Genomic DNA, 19,673 nt, shown 5'->3' on the forward strand with positions numbered 1-19,673 from the left:
AGGAGTGTACCTATGTCTGCAACATTTTTTGCCTACATTTATCAATTTTCCTTAATATTTCCATATAAATTTATGATGATAATTAAGATAAATAGAAAGATTTGATTTCTAAGAAGAATACAAGATTACTAGACAAAAATGGTCTAGAACTAAAATCTCAAGTTCTTTCAATAAAGCACAGAGAAGATAGGGAGTTATAAAAGCATGCCAAATGTCTTGGTTAAAGTAGGAAAATGTAAAGAGATTAAATATGTGTAAGAAAACATAAACTAAGCCATAGAGAGGAAGGAGAGCCTCGATGGAAAGATATAAACATGACTTCAAACCCCCTGAGGGAAAGAAAAAGCAAATGGAACAAAGAAAAGCAAAGTAGGTAAAAATAAAAGAGTTCTAATAAACCCAAATGTATCATATTGTCCTAATAAAAGATTTGGAACCAAACTTCTGGCATGTGCTGTGTGCAAGAGCCATACCTCAAGTAAAATAACATAGAATGTTGAAAATAAAGAGGGTAAAGTTCCGACAGACAAATGCCAGCAAGAAGAAAGCAGGAGTGGCAACATCTGCTCCCAAAAAAACAATTCAATTGGAAGAAGTGTAAAAGATAATGTGTAATTATGATTTAAATTATTTACCATAGCCAGAAGAAACTAGAAATGGTCTGCATAACTGAGAGCACTTTTAAGGACTAAGATGGAGTCCTTGAAACGAACCAGATATGTGGTAATTGATGAACAGAAAAGAATTTGGGAATTTCTTTTTTTAATTTTTTAATGTTCTTTTATTTTTGAGAGACAGAGACAGAGCACGAGTCGGGGAGGGGCAGAGAGAGAGGGAGACACAGAATCTGAAGCAGGCTCCAACCTGCTTGACAGCAAATATGGCCATACAATTTTGAATTTCAATCAAAAAACAGACTCTACTTCCTTGCTCCATGGATAGTACTTGTAGTTGACTTTATGATTTGTTTGTATGAAGAAAATCTATCAAATGACATTGTGCAAGTTTTCAGCTTATCTCCAGTGGTCTTGCAAGCTGTGCTCTCGTGCAAGAGAGCATTTTCCCTACCTGTAAACAAGCTCAAGCTGGCCTTTTGGAGGGCAAGACACCTTCTGCAGAAAGGGCCACAGTGGTTCCAGCCCACCCAGCTGAGGCCCCAGACATGTGAAGCAGCCAAGTAGAAACAGGCAAGCCTTTCCCAGACCAGAAGACCGCCCAGCTGAGCCCTGTCCAAATAGAATTGTGAGCTAAATAAAATCATTTTATGTCCCCATGTTTTTGGGTGGATAACCAATTTAGAAAGGTATTTTGTTAGGGCGCCTGCCTGAATCAGTGGATTAAACATCTAACTCTAGATTTCTGCTCAGGTCATGAGCTCGTGGTTTGTAAATTCAAGCCCACGCTGATACCACAGAGCCTGCTTGGGATCCTCTCTCTCCTTTTCTCTCTCTCCCTCTCCGCCCTTTTCCTGCTCATGATCGCTCCCCCTCTCTAAAAAAATATAAATAAATAAATAAATAAATAAATAAATAAATAAAGAGGTATTTGTTTGAGACATCGTAGGATGAGGAAACTCTCCATAAGCAGCAGGAAGATCTCTATGTTTGGGGCTCTGTTAAATATCTCTTACACGTGCACTGGTGATCGTGGCTCCTTTAAGGCATAACTACAAGTATGGGGAACCATTTATAGCAGTAGAATAGGGGTCCTGCCTCATACTGCTCAATCTCAGTCTGATCCCCTCCAGGCTACTTTATCCCACAGCTGTGCTTGCCTCCAAATTGATAGAGCGGATGGTGGTGTCAACAGCAAAGGAGCGTCATCTGGCTCTTGGAGTCACATAGAGAAGATTTATATAAATGTGGCTACGTGTCACCGAGTGCTTTTCAAACTGAAATTCTAGAAACAGGGCAGACTTGAGTGACAGAGAGGCCAGTAAAGCAGCATGGTACCATACAAAAATGGTGGCCTTTATGAGTCAGGGAGACTCCGTTTGCATCACAGCTCTGATGCACAATAGGTGTGCGTGCTAAGTCAACCTCTCTGAGCTTCAGCTTGCTCCTCAGCAAATTATCTACCTTGACGAGGCTCTGGGAGAATGCAATGTGGCTGAGACTGTCGGATCTGGAGTCAGACTGCCTGTTAGGCTGAGTATTAATCTCTCTATACCTTAGTTTTCTCATCTATTAAAAGGTAAGGATAGTGGGACTTACATAACTTTCTTAAGATACTGCCTGGTGCATAGTTAGTGTTTGATAAAATGTTATTTCTCATTCTCATTGTTCCTTCTTTCATTCCCTTTGATATTCATAAGAGAACAATCAAGAAAAGAGCTCGGGGCGCCTGGGTGGCTTAGTCGGTTGAGCGTCCGACTTTCGCTTAGGTCATGATCTCGCGGTTCGTGGGTTCGAGCCCCGCGTCGGGCTCTGTGCTGACTGCCGGCTCAGAGCCTGGAGCCTGTTTCAGTCTGTGTCTCCCTCTCTCTCTGACCCTCCCCTGCTCACGCTGTCTTTCTCTCTCTCTCCTAGAAATAAATAAAAATATAAAAAAAAGAAAAAAGAAAAGAAAAGAGCTCTAAACTCCCACTTTCTAGAGATATTTTGAGAATCAAAAGGAGGGGGAAGTACATTGCACAATCCCTAATATGTAAGCAATCACAAAATGGTACAAGAAAGGAGGGGAGAGAGGCACCTGGGTGGTTTAGTCGGTGGGGTGTCCGACTTTGGCTCAGGTCATGATCTTGTGGTTCATGGGTTTGAGCCCCACGTTGGGCTCTATGCTGACAGCTCAGAGCCTGGGGCCTGCTTCAGATTCTGTGTCTCCCATTCTCTCTGCTGCTTCCCTGGTCATGCTCTGTCTCTCTCTGTCTCTCAAAAATAAATAAACTTAAGACAAATTTTTTTTTTAAAGATGAGGGGAGATGAAAAGCCAGCCACTGTGGGTAAGGGAGACAAAGGAGAGCTTCAGGCTGGCCATGCAGGACATAGGGCGTGCATGCAGACTGGTGTGACCCTTTCAGCTTCAGGGTCTTGTATTCAGGTTTATACTTTAAATTTACACACCTTGGAAAGAGTTTAAACTTTGCATCCAGAAAGATTTGGTTCCAACACGTCTTGAGCATGTTATTTAAAAATGTTAGCCAGAAACTAAGGATGATTGTTCATACCTTTCAGGTGCTTTAAAGAAACACATAAAATGTATGTAAGACACCTGAAACATAATCTATTCTTAATACAGAGTTATTGTCCTCTGGGGAATACAGTATTAACACTCTTTTAACTAAACATCAGAGAAGGTAAGTGGCTTTCCTGTGGGCACACAAGCGTGACAGCACTCAAGCACAGATCTCCGGAATCTCAATCTATTGGGATTCTACTCCGTGAGTCTACACTGGGCAACTCAGCATTGTGGCTAATGGCTCTGATTTTAGACATAGGCTGCCTAGCTTCTATTTCTGTGTAAACTTGGAGAAGCTACTTAATCATTTAGTCACTGGTTTACTCATCTGTAAAATGGGATTAAGACTGCCTATGTCAGGGTTGTTGCCAAGATGCATACATGTGAAGTGCTTGACACATGGTGAGTGTGCTCAGTAAATATTAGCTATTCTGACATTACACTGCAGTGGACCCTTCTGTGGGGTGCTTTACAGCCTACCTACTTCTCAGCAACTGCAGAACAGGCAAGGATCATTTCACTAAAATCAGGTTATCCCAACCATAAGAGACACTTAAGTACAGAGAACAAATTAAGGGTGGATTAGAGGGTGGGTAAGCGGGGAAACTGGGTGATGGGCATTGAGGAGGGCATGTGTTGGGATGAGCACTGGGTGTTGTATGTAAGCAATGAACTACAGGAATCTACCCCCAAGCCAAGAGCACACTATACACACTGTATGTTAGCCAATTTGACAATAAATTATATTAAAAAAATAAAATAAAATAAAATAAATCAGGTTATGCCAAGCAGAAACAAGGAAACAGAACCAAGACCACAAACCAAATCTTCTCCTCTAGTTGTGTGACTTTGTGGGCACACAGTGCATGAATTCAGCTCCAAGTGCCAACCAAACTGGCCTTTCTTAGCCTAGTGCTGAAGCCAAGGCATTTTCTCCTGACTCCACTGCTGGGCAGTTTTGAAAATGGCTGAGTCAGCAACAGCATTTCACTCCCATGGTGATCCAATGCTTGAGTGTAATTAAAAGCACACGTACCTTCTCTTCAGCCATTAAGAAGAGGGGTGGAATTTTTAACATCTCTGTCCTTTACCAAGATATCTCAGCATAGTTCTTGGTGCTAATGCAGCTCTTGGTGTGCAATTACCCTGTCACCTAGAGGAGCTATTACTTTCCTTTTTCCTTAAAGGACAAATATGAGACACAAAAGCATCCATCAAGATGAAGGATTAGAAATATTTTAAGAGGTGTCATTATTTACATTGTACATGGCCCTTAACCAAGCTGACAGATCCAAACTGTGGTCCAATGAGCTGACAGCTTGAAATATCAAAGCTTCATCCACTAAAAGTGGCAGCAGGATTTAGTGGATGGGAGGCAAGTTACAACTGAGAGAGGTGACGAAGTGTTTGGGGTTATACCTATGCAGAAATAGGCTTCAGGGAAGGAGTGCTAGACTGGGTAAATGGCCCAACCAATAGAAAGCAATGAAGAGAAGAGAATGACTGCTGGACCTGAGGCATTTTTCACAATGAACATATATCTATTCTTCTCAATGGCTCTGCAGGAGAGGTAGTCTGGCTTCCATTTTGCAGATGGCAAAACCAAAGGTGCCAAAAGAGGTTACCTAAATCGACAAGGTCACAGAACAATGTCAGACCCAGGATTCAAGTCAGCATCTCCCAAGCACCAAAGTGCCTACTTTTCGCAGCTCCTGCTCTTCCTTATGTTAAGCAATCATTCTATGATAGAGGATTTCTCTAATTACCGCCCAGATATTTCAAGCAAAATAAGATTTCCACACAGTTCCACTTAAAAGGCATTTGTCTCAGTGAAGAGACAGTCACTTAGATGCTAAATGTGTCATTTTCTCTCTTTCTGCGCCCCCTTCCTCTCTGTCTTTCTCGTACACTGTAGAGATGGACTAGCCAACATAGGAGAACAAAGGGAGTCATTAGAAGAAAGCATGTGAAAATAAACTACGAGAAACAATGAAATTCAGGTTCTTGACTTATAATTGGCTTCATTCGGGAGTTAAGTACATAAAGGAGAACATAGACCAAGCCCTTTATGTGTAATTATCAGTAAAGTGATTTTGAGATGATACCTTGTTGCTCTGCATGTCTACTCCTGTCTGAGACCCTGTGTGGCTTATGTTCATATTTTAATAAGTTTCCACCACAGTTCAGACAATAGAACAACACTTAGTGCTGTGAACAGCCCACTGGATTCCATCCTTCTTTGCCAATTCCTAACAATTAGCTAATTTTAGCAATGACACAATGCTGGAGGAGGTAAATGATTTGGGGCACAGGTACCAGTGAGGAGAAATTTTTAATGGCATTACCACTCACAACCACTTCATATCCGGTTTTATAATTTCCCCTCTTGACATGTTCCTTTCTTTCTCTTCCTTGTTTTTTTGCTGACTTTGCCTTTTTTATCTCTCTTCTCTTTGCAATGTCAACCCTATCAGTGGCACTCAAGACTAAAGAGTTTTCTCATCTCTGATTAAAATATCCAAAGATTTGCATGGGTTTTCCTCTTCTCGAGAACATACTGCTATATTCTGACCATACATTAGTTACCTTTGGAATCAGTTAATACCTCTAGATGGTATGCATAGACTTTTTCCAGGGTAATGGCTTGAACTCCTTGGTTCAGCCACTATCATCTTTCTCCAGGACCACTTTAATGACCTCCCTAGTGGCATCCCTAGTTACGGTCTTCCTGCAATCCATTCTCACACAGCAGCTAGAGTTTGGTTTTGTTTTTTTTTTAAACACTAATCCATTCATATTACTGCCCTGTTGAAAACTCTCCAGTGATTTTGATCACACACAGAAAAAACTGTGTGGACAAGAACTGGTACCTGCCTCCCTCTCTACTTTCATCTCATACTTGTCATCCCCCCTCACCTACTCCAGCGACAAAGACCTTCCTTCCATTCCTACAGTCTGCAGACGTGGGTTTCTCTTTGAGCCCTTGAACTAGCTCCTCTTTCTATGACTTCCTAAATTCTTCCCATGGCCAGTTTCTTTTGTCATTCAAGTCACTGTTTAATGTTGTTTTCTCAAGGAAGCCTTCTCTGCTTATCCAAACAAATCACCCCTCAGGCTTCATCCATCACACCAGACTGTTATGTTTTCATCATATTTTCTTGTTTGTTTCTTTATTTTCTATTCTCTTTCCACCCCCATTAAATGCATCCTCCATGAAATCTGGAATTTGCTTCTTTTGTTCACAAATCTCCATGCCCAGAACAGTGCCTGGCATATAATAAGTACTTTATTTTTTAAAATGTAGAAAAAGGTGGGGGGCGCCTGGGTGGCTCAGTCGGTTAAGGGTCCGGCTTCAGCTCAGGTCATGATCTCATGGTTCGTGGGTTCGAGCCACGCATCAGGCTCTGTGCTGACAGCTCAGAACCTGAAGCCTGCTTCAGATTCTGTGTCTCCCTCTCTCTCTGACCCTCCCCTGCTCACGCTGTCTCTCTCTCTCTCTCAGAAATAAATAAAACATTTTTTAAAAAATGTAGAATAAGGGAATCCACATCCACAGTATCTTTTTTAATGAAAGAGAAATGGTCTACACTAGGGCACATCTACATTTTTTTATAAGTGGGAGTATATGTGTATGTATCTGTGTGTGCGTACAAAGTAAATATTAAAAGTAGTGAAAATCATAACAGTGGTTATCTCTAGGTGATTATTAACAGTGTTTATCCTCTCTTTTCTTTTGGATAATGTTTATAATTTCTAAGTATTCTTCAATTATCACTCATTTGCATGGGATTATGAAGCAAGCTCTTACTCCTCAATACTTTCACTGAGTCTGCTCAGCAGCATAAAGTGGGGGCCAGCCTACGTCTGCATAGCCCAGTAACACCTCCTTACTTACAGGTGCCTGGAATCTCAACTGTGAAGTTGCTCCCCTCAGTCTGTGGTCTGTGTGAGAGCATGGAAAACACAATAACACCATGACAGCCATGGAGTTGAGCAGAAATCTAGCTGACAGTGAAATGCCTGCCCCAGGAAACATCCCCGTGGCACTTTCAAACACAAACAGAAACAAGGTACATACAAATCACACAAATCTGTAGACCCTAGCAGAGAGTTTGAGACATGTGGATATTCAATAAACCTCTATTGAAGAGAATGAAATATTACAACATTTATTGTTCACAATAAAATAAGAGGCAGAACACACAGCTTGATGTTCTCAACCTGGAACGGCTCTGAGGTTCTTGCCCTTGGCAAAATGACCTCATCAACCTAACAAAACCTAGACTTTGAGGTTTGAAAAGGATGGAAATCATGGAATGAAAGTAAAGGTAGCCATGGCCCTAGCATCACTTTGCGGTCACTTCCAAGATATTTCCTTCTCACTTCACAAGGAGGAGCTGGCAAAACATCTCATCTGGAAAGAAGAATCCTATGGCTTTGAGTTTTGCCTTCCTTAACAGTTCTCCAGGGGCACATGGCATTCAGTGGTAACCACTGACATCTTCTCTTTCTCACTAGTGACAACCATATCAGCTTTGGTTATGTGGTTACGTGAAATCAATTGTTCAATACCTTAATTATCACCTATTCTGGAAAATATTGAAATTATCGATGACAGTCAGCAAGCCCCATGCATATGATATATTGGTGAGAAAAGTGTAAGTTAGCTAACTGCTCAGTGAACACCTTTGGGTCTCTGCAATTTTCATTATGACAAATTGTTGACCCAAGATAGATTTTCTGACCTGTCTGCTATCATCTCGTTCTGCTAGAGCAATTCCATTGCAGCCAACGGTGAAGCTTGAAGGGGGAAAATGAGGCTAAACATTACCAGGCCAAGACTTAGCATGTTTTCAGATCAATAATCAGCCTTTGTGCAAGTGAGGTTGAGATATATAGAGGGAGCCTCTCTGATTTGTTTTTATTAAGGTGAAGTGGGTTTTATTGCAGCTGTTATGATCAATTGAAGGCAAAAAAGGGAAAGAGAAATCTACACAGAGGAGAGGAGGGGCTCTCTCAAGGGAATCTAGAAGTTCGTTGTGTTGGCCTAATCGCAACTGACACATTGTGATCCTGGTGATTCTTCCCCAAAAGTGTTACAATCTGGGCACCAGCGAAGAGCGCAGTGCATGTTTTGTGAGCTTCACAATTGCTGAGATTTCCCTGTGATTTCTCATTCTCATAATGTTACTTAAAAAGGTTGTGTGTGATAACAAAACAAACATTTTTATGGCTGAAGTTGGAATCATAATCATGTTTTCTACTCAAGTTCAGTATAATTATGCACAACTCTGCCTATGGGAGAAAGGGGGTGGGATTTGTAAACAAAAGATCCAGATTCATGAAGTGAAATTGAAAAACAGATGGGAAATGTATGATTATTTGCACAAACATGTCAATGAAGCACCAATAAGCCACGTGACTCAGATTCTCTCTCCTTCAACATTTGTGCTACCTCAGCTTTAACTCGTTTTCGAAGGAAGTAAGTGATCGTGACAGCAACAGCTTAGTGCAGTGAAGCCTCATTAAGTCCATCGTCACTTATTTGGTTTTCTGAGTTTGGTGGCACTTCGTTTTGACATTGTCTTCCCACCCTGGAGCACCTTGCTCTCCCCCACTGCCATGTCATTGTTTATGCTGCACGTCCTACACCGAAAATGTGCCTACCCCGTGTCCACCTGCCATATGTGGGCCACACTCCTTCTGTCCACTTCCAGGCTGCTCTCATCAGGTTCCTTCATCAGAATTTCTCCCCAACAGTCCTGTCCTCACGTTGCCCTTTGTCTTTGCTCCTCACCCAGTATTTATAGCAGGCTCTACCCTACTCTTCATAAGCCATATAAACCTAAGACCTGACTCCTCATGATTTCCAAATCTACATCTCCAATTGTAACCCTTCCATGAGCTACAGATACATATTTATGACTACCTACAAGACATCTCTATTTGGGTGTCTAAAAAGCTGCCTCAAACTTAATATGTTTTTCAAACCCAAACCTCAAGATTGCCATCTCTAATTTTTCTCTTTCCAACATATCCTTCGGTCAGTACTTCAGCAAGTACTGTAGACCTGACTGTCAATATAAATCCCAACCCAACCACTCCTCACCATCTCCAATGTGGAAAGTTTCAGTTAGTCTCACTTAAACTAATGTATCATCTCCTAATTGTCTCCCTCTTTCCCTTTTGTCTCCCAAATCACATGTGCCACACTGCAGCCATGGTGATTTCAATGCTTACAGTAAATCATACCACCCACTCTGTCTTTTCATGGTAAAGAAGTAGGGAAGGCTTTATCTCCTGCTGACCTCATCTCCTCTTCCCTCTCTCTCATTTAATATATTCTAGCCACACAGACCTCCTTTTGGTTCCTTGAACACATCATTTTCAATCATGTCTCAAGGTCTTTGCACATGATGTCCTCTCTGCCTGAAGTCCTCTTCCTCCCACATGTTAGTTTGACTGTCTTTCTGTCATCAGTGAGATCTTAGATCAGAAACATAAGCTCAGAGATATCTTCCCCAATACTCTAACTAAAGTGGCTTCTATTCCCCTAGGTGCCCCCATTCCAACTCTCTACTTAGTGTGTTTGTAAGATCTACTGATAGAAAAATATGCTACTACAGTAAATGTTCTGTCTCATTACCCTCACACTCCAAAATGAATGAAAGCCCCATGAGATCAGGAACGTGGGACATACAGTCCATGCTGTATCTCTTACATCTAGGAGAGTGCTGAATGTGAAACATACCCTCAATAAGTATTTGTTGAAAGTGAAATCATAAAATTAAATGTAAGCTGGCCTGCAATTTAATCCTTCACTAATGGAGACGAAAGTGGTGTGCTTCCAGAATAATGAAATGTATAAACAAGATTTTCAAGAGGGTCTTGGCTATGTCATAGAACAAAGCTTTTAAACACACTTTGGAAGCACCCATTTTCATATAAATTCTGTGATCATCTAAATGCTTATGCCAGTACTTAGATTTAATAGTTAGAAATCATTTTTCTATTTCTGGGTTAGGGCAGGACAGCTGTCCAGCAACACGTGGCTGGAATAATTTCTTATACCACAAAGAGTGATGTTTGTAATTGTTTTAAAAGAGCCCACAGTTCAGACATGTTACTAATTACTCCAAACTGGAACTGTTTATTAGACATGATCTTTTGCACTGTATGCCAATGTGACAAGGTTTATGTTAAGTCATCAACACTGGGGCTGTTCAAAGAACAGTTCAAGGATGCACATCCCACCAAGCTGGCAAGGATAGCATGCCAAATATTAGTTAGCAGCCACCATAGATTTGATCTCTGTAATTTTTTAAACATGTGTCTATAGAGACATAAAAAAAAAATTGATGAATTGCTGGAAATCATTGGCTAACCATTGACAGAGCTTGACTGGACCTGCACACAGACTGGAATTGTACTGTTCCTCTAATCATTGTTTAAATTTAATCTGTACCAAGTGTGTTTAGGTAGTACTAAGACATGTTTGACAGTATTCATTTTGTTTGGAACCTGCAGAAAATGTGAAAACATTGGGCAGAAGGCAATTGCCAATTGCGGTCAGAAAGATACGTTCTTGTTAAAAATTATATCTTATAGGGGCGCCTGGGTGGCTCAGTCAGTTAAGCATCCGAGTTTGCCTCAGGTCATGATCTCTCAGTTCGTGAGTTGGAGCCCCGCATCAGGCTCTGTGTTGACAGCAAGCTCAGAGCCTGGAGCCTCTCTTTGGATTCTGTGTCTTCCTCTCTCTCTCTCTCTGTCCATCCCCTGCTCACACTGCCTCTCTCCCTCTCTCTCTCAAAGATAAACACATTAAAAAATTATATCTTATAAAAATAGGATAAAGTTCCCACTGTTGCTTTCTCCTCTTTCTCCATGATTCCCTAACTTTTACTACTCTTCACCATCATCAAATGATCACCCAGGCTCAACCTGGATCAGAACTTATGTCTCTCTCTCCCTCTTGTTGCCTCTTAAGTTCAGATTTCTTCAACTCCATTGGTTCTGACCTGTGCTTTTTATCTAGCATTGCAGAAATTGCCTAATTAAATTACTCCCCTTCCTGCTGTACCCAATTATCTCTGTTCCTGGCACTGAGGGTTGGGGAGGGGAGGGTGGTATGTGGCAGAGAGACAGACCGGAATCCCCAAAGCCAGGCACAAGAATCACCTTGTCTCTTTCAAATGTGAGGTCCGAGGACCCAGTGTAAAAAGTCCTGGCTCTTACCCTGTTAAGTCATCACTGCATAAGTGGATCATGCATGTTAAGTTATCCTCACTGAAGAAAAACTTCAGGAAACAGAACAGAAGATTTTACTGACATGCCATCCCCACCCCCATGGGACATTAGGTACCACTTCTCTATGTTCCCTTAGCACCTAGGCACAGCTTTGTCAGGACCTGCCTGTTACATTTATGAAGTGTATGTAATTTAAGCTTTTTCTGACTCACTTAACCCCAAAAGGCCAGATTCTTACTTTATCATAATTTTATTCTTGGTACATGTTGCAATGTGTAAACCACAATGGGAGCATAGACAGGTATCTGTCATGTAATGGGCATACAGTAACTCTGGTTAACTAATTATTGCATGATTGATTAATTAACCAGGTTGTTCATGGAGTAGAGAAGATGGCATCAGGGACTTAAAATCTACTGTTTCAGGTATACAGAAGGTGTGGCATCAAAAGTTCCAAATCGTCTCTGGCAGCTGATAATCTCAGTGCTATATTGTGGGGAAAAACATTAATTTCTTTAAAACCTTAATTTTTATACATCAGGAAATATATGCTACCTACAGGAAGACCTTAATTCTCGGTGCTCATTCTATGCTTCTTCAGAGCCTTGTATTTTATGTTATGACTTTGATTCAAACTAAGTGGCCTTGAAAATCCAGGTTTTCTGGGGTGCCTGGGTGGCTCAATCAGTTAAGTGTTAGGCTCTTGAATTTGGCTCAGGTCATGATCTCATGGTTGGGTTCATGAGACCAAGCCCTACCCACCCATCTATGCTGTCATCACAGAACCTGCTTGGGATTCTCTCCCTCCTTCCCTCTCTGCCCCTCCCCCACTCATGTTTTTTCTCTCTCTCTCTCTTTTTCTCTCTCAAAATAAATAAATAAACATTTAAAAAATAAAGAAAAAAGAAAATCCAAGGTTCCTTAATGAGAAGAAATATACTATTCCTCTATAATCTCACCGCATTCCCCCATGGCTCTTTTCTGAAACTTTTATTGAGCACATACCACACACCAGGAACTGTAGTCATCCTTTTAGATGCATTACGGTCCTTAATCATAACATTCTCATGAGGAAGTTTTTATTATCATCCAGATTTTACAGACAAGGAAACTGATGTGTGAGAAGGTTGAGTGATTTGCCTAAGGTGACAAAGGCAGTAAGAGCAGAGCAGGAGTGTCTTACCAGTTCTGTCTGACCCCTAAGCCATGTCTTAAGCATAGAGAAGCTTCTCGTCTGCACCAAAGGTAAAAATAAATATAAAAAAGAGAGCAGAGACAAGCAGTTGTCTCCAGAGCAATATTTTCAAGTGGTGCCAGCATCATCAGATGGGCTAGACTTAACTTTGGTGTTACCTATGGGGAACAGCATGCATCCCTACACTGGGTTGGTCGATAGAGAGTCAAATGCCCCATTTATGTTTGCCTTGACCCTGTCTGTATGTGCTGCAGGGAACCAAATCAGTAAGACATGGTACCTGTCCTGGAGAGTGACTTAATGAGCAAATGAGATAAAGATATGTTTAGAATTCTCAGGAAACACAGGCACAACCATTTGGTCCAACCTGGAACTGGAAAGACTCCTTGGAGAAGCCAATATGTAAAAGTTAGGTATCCAAAGAAATGTAAGAAAGGGTTTCCAAGCTGAAGAAACAGGATTTACAAAAAAAATCAGAGGACTGAAATCATCAAGTGGATATACCTAAGCACCATTCAAGGAATAAAGTGGAAATTAGGGAATAAACAGGGGAATAGGGTGACCAAAGGCCCAGACAGTATAATTTTATACTTGGTGCTCCAATTAAGTGTGAATATCACTTCACATTCAAAATTATCCTGGTTTGGGTAATAAATTATATGGCCACCTTACAATAACCATGCATATAAGGCTACAAAGTGAAATGGAAGCCAAAGCATAAAGAATCATTTATTTTATACCAAGAAGCTTCCAAAAACACGTTAGCCTTACCACTGGAATTAGGAGATAATTTTAGGTAACACGCCAACTTTTTAAAAAATATTTTAATGTTTATTTATTTTTGAGAGAGAGAGAAAGAGACAGAGCATGAGTAGGGGAGGGGAAGAGAGAGAAGAAGTCACAGAATCCAAAGCAGGCTCCAGGCTCTGAGCTGTCAGCACAGAGCCCAACGTGGGGCTCAAACTCACAGACTGAGAGATCATGGCCTGAGCTGAAGTCAGACATTTAACTGACTGAGCCAACCAGGCGTCCCAGTAATACACAAACTTTTTAAAATTTTACTGGTTATACGTATATTTAATGTATATTGGAAAAAGCATAACATATCAAACTCATGATTTCATAGATATTATTGCCTTGGATGGACTGAAACAGTCATTGCGCTAATGAGCCATTTTACCTGGACCCAGTGCATTCAGGCCCAGTGATCCAGCAGGAATGTTACAGAGCTTGAATAACTGAAACTTCTCTCACAACTCAATGGAAGGTTGGAAAGAGCAAATGGTATGGACTAGACATACAGATTCTGCTATATTGAATATTATGGGTAGCTGTGTATTCTTTTCAACAGTATGTTGAATATCACTTTCAGTGGTTAAGACTATGGCAACAATAGGAAAGACTAGGCAAATGGTAAAATCTAAGAAGCACTGCAGTAGGAAACAGGGAGTTTCTCAAGGGGTCTAGACCAGAGATTTCCATGGAAATCTCCCCACCTTACACTCCTCTTTAAGGCTCTTTACTCATGCCTAGGCTGGGGTTAAGGAAGTGATGCAGAAAGGAGAAAATCTAAGAAGAAAAATGTTTTCATAATCCAGATATATGGTGGTGAAGACTTAGAGCCAAAAAAGCTGTGGTGGAGGAGATAAGGCCAAAGTTTTGAGATATGTTGAGGAGCTAAAATTGGTAGGACTCGATTGAGCAGAAATGGGAGAGAAAAACAGGACATAATCTATTTCCAGTCTAGAGTCTCTGACTCAGGTAAACTGGTTCCATCAACCAAGACAAGGACTAATAAGAGACGCCAGGTTGGAATCAGAAGACTGCGAATTCATCAGTTCTCCAGCCGCAGCTCGACCACATGGAAGTGAGAGGTAGATGACATGTTCAGAAAAGAGCATCACATGTAGTTCAAGAAGAACTCAGTTCAAATTTCAGTTTTGTTACTTCCTTCTGGGAAACGTGCATAACATATTAGAAAGTTGCTGTGAGAATTAAATGAGAGGCTATGTGTGAAAGCACTTTGTAAATTGCAGAGTGTCAGTTGTTATTTTGAAGTAAATAAGCAGAAGTGATAATGAATTCTAAGAGTTTAGAGATTATAAGGCTCAAAGGCACACTTAAGAAGGCAGACCACATGGTCTGTTCTTAGTGTTTTGCACTTAAACTACCTCCCACTGATGAGAATCTATCTTACTTTTAAAAACCCTCAGAGAAATTAACCTTATTAACCCATTTTAGAGTTTTAAACCCCTTACTATTTAGCAATACTTAGCCTAATTTTATTGAGCTTCAACTCCTTTTGTTCTATATTTTTAGGTCCTTATATTCTTGAAACCCTTCGTAAGGGCTTTCAGTCTTTTCCTCAGGAAGCTAAATAATATCTTAATTATTAAGCTATTTATAAGCTATTGAATGTATGTGTTTCTCAGAGTAACCAAATTAAAGAAATAACAATTCCTTGTCTCCTTAAATCCTTTTTGGGGAAAAAAAAAAAACAGATTGTAAATAAGGAAGGCTTATTGAATACATTTTTTTCAAGCCTAAACATCAAGTTTTGCCTCTTTCTATTTGTTTGAGCTTAGACCAATTATGAGCCATCCTAGCCTTAGTTTCATAACCTATCAAAAGTGGGTGAGTGGTGCCTGCTTTCACTCTTGTCACAGGTGAGGGTAGATCTGGGTGATGAAGAAAAGTAGTCTAGAGAGAAGGTGGAGCTAAAAGCACCTTATGGAATTCTGAATACCTACATTGCTTAAGAAATGTTTGTTCTGTGTTATCTTATTTGACTTTCTCTACAGCCCCACAAGGCACATTTGCACATGTAATGTCTCCATATCAGAGATGGAGGAAAGCAGACAGGGAAGAGTTAAGTCACATGTTCAAGATCCTATAGCCAATTGGGGATGGTGCCGAATCCTGGATCTACTCGTGCTTCTTCAAGCATTCACTCATCATTAAACATGTTCTCTTTTAAGCATTTAATGTATGTGATGCACTAGATGCCTGGGGAGGGTGGGGACAGTGAAAAAGAACAACATACTCTCTGTGCCCCCCCACCCTGCCTTCCCCACCACTCACCAGAGCTGCCAGCCTAATAAGGAACAATGGATAAGTCCCTTAAGATCTGGGTCTAACTGCCACACCACTGCTGGCCCAACAAAAGTTTGTCAGAATCTGATTATCTGTTAGCTTCACATATTGGAAGCTTGGAACAACCTCTCTGATGAGTAATTTCAAGTATCAACACATTCCAATGGATTGAGAAGAAACTGTATCCCACATGTTATAGCTTGAGGCAAACACTAGTTGTCCAGCCAATATCCTTACCAATTAAATCTTCCCTATATTCCTTACCAATAGAACCCTGAATTTGTTTAGAAAAGGAAAACAAAACAACACAAAACAAAACAAAATCAAGTGTCCCAATTCCCTCTGCTGCTAAGGTGGCTATTTGGTCCTGTTCTGACCAAATATATGGAAGTGAAATCTACTCAGTTAAGATTTTAGGGGGACATTATTATTTTCCTGATTAGAAAGGGACAGGCTTATCTAATATTTCTGTTTTGCTCTTTATCAATCCTCCCTTATCCCACCCCTCTGTTACTTCCTGGAATTGGATGTGATGTTCAGAGAACAGGTTATCTTGTGAGCAAGAGTGAAAGTTGACAGTAGGATGTCAAAGCAGCAAAGAAGGTGAAACCTGGGTCTCTAATGATATCATGGAGCTGCCCTACAGCACTAGAGGATCTACGTCCAAATCTCAGGACTTTATGGAAATTAAAACTCTACTCTGTTAAACCACTGAGGTCAAATTTCTGTTACACGCAGCCAAATGCAATTACCAATATATACACAGCCCTTCTTTTATTAGCAATGAGGGACACCACCAGCTTTCTTTGCCATAAAAGAAAGTGATAAATGTCACAAAGAAGCCTGGGCTTTGGATTCCTTTCAGTACTATGTTAGTGATTTGAAAGCGAAAATGAGAATAATCTATGACAATAAGTGTTGTTAACTGACTTTCTTAAAATTCCTATTGCTATGGCTACTAGTTCACAATAATTAGGAGTAACATAGTGATTCCTAGGATGGTGTCTGATCAGAATTGTTCCCTGGGTGCCTTTACCCTACCTGTATCATGCCGTACTGCTGTGACACATAGAGTTTGCATGCTTACGTACAGGTGTATGTGAGCTATTAGAAACATAGTATCTTAGAACAGATGCCTATGTAGTCTCATGATGGGGATGCAAAATAGATTATCTTCCAGATTAGTCTATTTACATGGAGTTACAGATTCACACCATCTGGATACAAACACAAGCAAGCTTTAATGTCTTGGTCCTGCTGAGATCCAGTGGAAAAGAAAATGGAGGATCCCTGCCAGTGAAGAAATTAAGGCTTCAAGTTTCTCACCACTCCAGGCAGGATGTGGAGTGCCCTGATGGTGGGGGTCGTTCCACAGATACTCTGCGATCTGGATCACTCTTCAGTGGGTCCCAACTGGTAGGAGAGTAGCAATGTGGGCTGGTTCCATGTCCTGCTGCCCCGGGCTGTCTTGAGAGCTGGCCATACCACAGAGCACGCAGAGAGATCAGGCTTCCGGTTCAGTCCATGGGAACTAGGTGTGCACATGTTGTATGCGCAGGTAGCTAAAGTGGCCAGACATTTAAAAGCTGGAGACCCCAGACTAAAGTAACTCATTCTCCAGTTTTTTAAAACACATATGCCTAAAAGAGGCACCTGCGTGGCTCAATCGGTTGAGCATCCGACTCTTGGTTTCAGCTGGGGCCATTATATTGTGGTTCATGAGTTTGAACCCGACGTCGGGCTCCACGCTGGCAGTGCAGATTCTCTGTCTCCCTCTTTCTCTGCCCCTCACCCTTTCATGCTCTCTCTCAAAATAAATAAATGTAAAAAAACTTTAAAAACATATACCTAAAAGCCAATCACATAATGCTTTTCAAAAATAGCATTGGCACCTGAGTTCAAACTGATGTATCAAGCTCTGGTTGCAACAACTGGATTTATGGCTTAAAAGTTTTTTTCTACTATTCATCGGTCAGTTTATGGGAAAAAGAAGGGAGATCTCTGAGTCTTCTTACAAAGACAATGCCTAATAAGTATTAAACAGCATTGAATAAACTTTTTAAGATTTCCAACGAAATAAGGAGTCATTACCTCAAAATCCCAAATTATTTTCGTTTATTCAAGTATTTATTGCATGCTGATTTTATCAGACCTGGTGCTTATAATTATATCAGTTGCCATAGTTCATTCCTCATCGTGCACCTGAAGGTTTTGCACCATGCAAGTCCACATGGCAAGTTTTTGGCCTCATCTGAACTCAGCCAGCCAGCCTGTTTCCACGCTGCTTTTCTCCACCTATACTTCCCTTTCCTTTTCTCCTACTCTCCTTCCATCCAATCTTCTTGCTGCCAAACACCTTTCCAATGCAGACAGAATATAAACTAATTTAACTATTAGCTTAAGCAAAGCAAATAATACATAAATCCTTTGCCAAAGAAGTCATAGAGTGTATTCCAAGGGTGTTTTATATGCAATTTTAAAATGATCTACTGTTTGGCATGATTCATGACACCGTTCTCCTTCTATTAACTCAGAGTTAATTATGTGACCTCTTCTTTGCACCACCTGAGAGTCTCAAATTGAATCCAGCATTGTAAGAGGCCCTGTTTCCCTTTGCTGTGGTCGACAGCCACCGCTGTTGTATTGAAAAACACAGAAGTCAGCTCAGATCATCAGCTCCGCCCCCAATCCCACCAGCAGCTGCTTGGTGCTTATATATGACCTGGGAGGCTAAATAGAGTTCCCAAGATACAAGCAACTTCCTGGATCATTGAGTCCATGTATCAGCACAAAATTGCACGAAAACTTGAGGAGGGAAAAGATGGTAGAGCAGCTCTGAGAATCACGTTGTAAGGGCTGAAATTAATCTCTAGAGGTGGAACATTTCATAACCCCAAGCTCTTGCCAGGGAATTCTTTTAATCCATCTAAGCTTCACTGCCTCTCATTGAGATGTACCTGTTCAGTTGTCTGGAATTAATTTTCCTAGGCATTTGTTTTCACACACCTTTTCCTGTTACATCCTCTTCTTTCTTTCTTTCTTTCTTTCTTTCTTTCTTTCTTTCTTTCTTTCTTTCTTTCTTTCTTTCTTTCTTTTTCTCTCTCTCTTTCTCTCTCTCTCTCTCTTTCTTTCTTTCTTTCCTTTTCTTTTTTTTTCCTTTCCTTTTCTATTATTCTTTTAATCTCTAATTTCCTGAATGCTAATGGCTATCTTTGCCTCAAATGACATTCACTAGTATTCTCAATTCAAGTCCAAAAGTAAACTTAGTTTCCTGGTTGCCAGTGGGAGCACACAATTCTCCGAAAGTGTCTTTCTAACATGTAAATCTGTCATCTTACTCTGCTGCAAAATTCTTTGACTGCCCTTATTATAATCACTCAGAATAAAATTAAACTTCCTTATCAAGGACTTGATTTAGTCATTCAAACAAACAAATGTGTTTTTACTGAGAGATCTATATGCCAGGCACAGTTTAGTACACGGAGATACAATATTAAAGAAGAAGTCATTTTTATTCATATTTACATAGAATGTAAATTCCATAAGGGTATACATTGTGGGAGACCGACGCAATAAAACTAAGTGAGTCATAGAATTTCTGATATAAACAATGAAGAAAACAAAGAAGAATAAGGAAGTGAGTGGTTGGCAAAGGGGCTCTTTAGCTAGAATGATTAGGGAAGAACTCTCTGCTGGGTGGCATTTAACCTGAGACCTGAATGACAAGATTAATAAACACCTAAGGGTTTATAATAATTACATAGTATTATAAATTCTTAACTCCAAATGTTAGTTACCTATGAAATTCAGTTTTATGAACTCATTTATTCTCATATATATGAATTTTATTTCATAAAAATTATTTTGAATAACAGTCTAATTTTGTCTATTTCTACATACTTTTCCTTGCAGAATAAATTTTTGTCCTGTGTGTGCCCTCTAACTTAATAGACTCTTATGG

Source organism: Hyaena hyaena, unplaced genomic scaffold (genome assembly GCF_003009895.1).
Source record: "Hyaena hyaena isolate Hyena2069 unplaced genomic scaffold, ASM300989v1 scaffold_1558, whole genome shotgun sequence".
NCBI lineage: Eukaryota > Metazoa > Chordata > Mammalia > Carnivora > Hyaenidae > Hyaena > Hyaena hyaena.